At 40.0% G+C, this 2741-nt stretch overlaps 1 pseudogene; it reads left to right on the forward strand.

Moving 5' to 3' along the window:
* The first annotated feature begins 263 nt into the window (after positions 1-263).
* LOC109972677 (N-acetyllactosaminide beta-1,3-N-acetylglucosaminyltransferase 3 pseudogene) lies at positions 264-1404 on the forward strand (annotated as a pseudogene).
* Positions 1405-2741: the final 1337 nt, after the last annotated feature.

Consider the following 2741-nt stretch of genomic DNA (forward strand, 5'->3'; position numbering starts at 1 on the left):
CAGATAACCAACTGACAGAAATCTTTCTGTGGAGAGTTTTTGGTCATGCAAGGCGCTGTCAAGTTAGACTTCTATGACCTGCAATGTGAAACAGGAAAAACAGAACAACTAACTTTTGGAATATGCCTAAAAAAAAATTATAATTTTATATCTAACTGAGATGTGTTGATAAGAAAACATTTTCTTTGTCACTGCAGAGTTTCGAGGATGAGAATCAACAAAGCAAGAACTTTCTTGCTGGTGGGAGCGGTCTGTTGATCCTCTATCTCTGTAAAAATTTTAGTGACTACAAAATGATTTGCTTCTACGCAGATGTAAGAGAAGATGACAGTAAAATAAGGCAAACCACCACAAATAACTCCTATGTATTCTCCTGGCCAAGGTGTCAACAAAATATGTCTGCTGCCAACATCACAGACTTCAGCTTGCTTCCTGTTCGTATGCAGGACTTTCTCTACTATCGACATTGTCGCCATTTCCCCATGCTGCTGGACGTTCCTGACAAATGTGGGGGAGCTGATAGATCTGCAGAAGTCTTCCTTCTTCTGGTCATTAAAAGCTCCCCTGTGAACTATGACCGCCGAGAGGTGCTGCGTAAAACCTGGGCTAAAGAGAGGTTACACAATGGCATATGGATCCGAAGGCTCTTCATCTCAGGAACGATGGATTCTGGTTATGAGAAAAAAAGACTCAACAAACTACTTGAACTGGAGCAGCGCGAGTACAATGACATCCTGCAGTGGGACTTCAGTGACTCCTTCTACAACCTCACCTTGAAACAGATACTCTTCCTGGAATGGATGGAAAGAAACTGCCCAAAAGCTCATTTCCTGCTAAATGGAGATGATGATGTCTTGGCCAACACAGACAACATGGTTGAGTATCTCCAAGGCCTCGTGGACAATGATGGAAGCAAGCACCTCTTTACTGGCCAACTGATCTATAATATGGAGCCCATTAGATCACCAGGGAGCAAGTATTTTGTCCCAGTTCAGGTGCATGAGTCAGACTTATATGCCCCGTACTGCAGTGGTGGCGGCTTCCTATTGTCTGGATATACAGCTCTGGTTATTTACAAAATGTCCCTGTCCATTACCATTCTTCCCATTGACGATGTTTACATGGGGATGTGTCTGGCCAAAGCAGGACTTGCTCCTGCTTTACATATGGGTGTGAAGACTTTTGGACTGAATGATCCCTTCAGCAAAGTAGATAGATACGATCCTTGCTATTATAAAGATGTGTTACTGTGTTAGGGTGATTTTCATTAAGAATTGACCTTTTTTCTCACAACTGGTACACAGATTCCTTCCAGCTCACATGTATCTTATGTGCCACAGAATACATGATCCCAGTCTGAAATGTGGTCTAAAAAATGAAGGGTCTAACAGCACAAAACTGTAAATTACACATGGCAGCAAAGCATGGATGTGCTTCCGCCTTCTATAATGGGAACAGGATTAAACTTATTAAACACTGGTCACCTGCAGGCTTCAGACATAATGCCAATCATGGGGGTGAGCAACCAGAAAAACAACTGTTATGCATTTTTAGAATAACAAAACCGTACAGGAGATGCACAAATATGTCAGTTCCTTCATTCCTGTGAGTAATAGAATCTTGATGGGCAGCTCTTACAGGAGATTAGGGGCTGACATGTTTATCTCATCCATTACTTTGTTGACTAAATAAGCAGCTTCAAAACATGCTTTGTGTCACGTTTCACTGTTGGCTACACAAGATAAACACTTTACCACTATCTAGTCCTGCATGTTAGTTTATCATTATGTAGGATAACTATCATTAGTAGCTCAGTCCTGTTCTTTATTTGATATGCAACATTATATTCAGTCTTTTACTAAATCAACACAATTGCAGTCATCAAGTAGCCCTTGAAGAGCTTAAGCTACATCTCACCTTGAAAGTCAGCCAGAGTTTAATTTGCTAAATTTGCTAGCTAATTAGCTAGCTACAGCAAAAATAATAATACTTGCAATAATCACAACAAAACTGTCATTTTTGTCATTTCAGTTGCTGGATAGCCATAAGCTTGCTTTTCTGTAATTAGGCAACCATTGCCTACCAAGAGTTTCACAATAAATACAGTAAATTTGTCAATGTAAACACTGTGCGCTGTGCAAAAAATGAAAAGCTCAACGGCTGCAGCAAAAATAACTAAGTGGGACAGGGCTTTGTGAATACTTCAGAAACCTTGTAAATATAGCTTGTTAGTGGTTTCCCACTCAGTCTAAAGCAAACAGGAATTACAACATTTTAATGATTGAGGGAATCTTTTCTACACTTTGAATAATTCAGATTTAGCTTGTTTCCTGCATATAGGAGATTGTGCCCGTAACTTTCTGGTTGTCCTGCCCTGACGGTAAAGACCCAGGAAGATATGGAAGTTGTTTAATCACCCAGAATATAAAACCGCTGTGGGCTGTTTATTGGTTTGTTTTTTGGAGATATGACCCAGTAACAACAGTAAAACGGCTGTTCCTATTTGCTAAAGACCACAGGCAGTTTCGACAGATGGTGTGTGGAAAAGTGTCTTTTATTATTGCTTATCGACTTCTATCAGCTCAGCACTGTGATTATGATGGAACAAGCATCGGGTATTGAGCCTTAATGGAAACTGAATCACACCCTGCTCTAGGTGTGTTGCTTTTAAAGTAAACTGTGGTGTTTTACAAAATATAATAACTCAGGTTTTAGTAATGATGCAATGTTATTTGATCTTC

This window comes from Monopterus albus, unplaced genomic scaffold (genome assembly GCF_001952655.1).
Source record: "Monopterus albus unplaced genomic scaffold, M_albus_1.0 scaffold266.1, whole genome shotgun sequence".
Taxonomy (NCBI): Eukaryota; Metazoa; Chordata; class Actinopteri; order Synbranchiformes; family Synbranchidae; genus Monopterus; species Monopterus albus.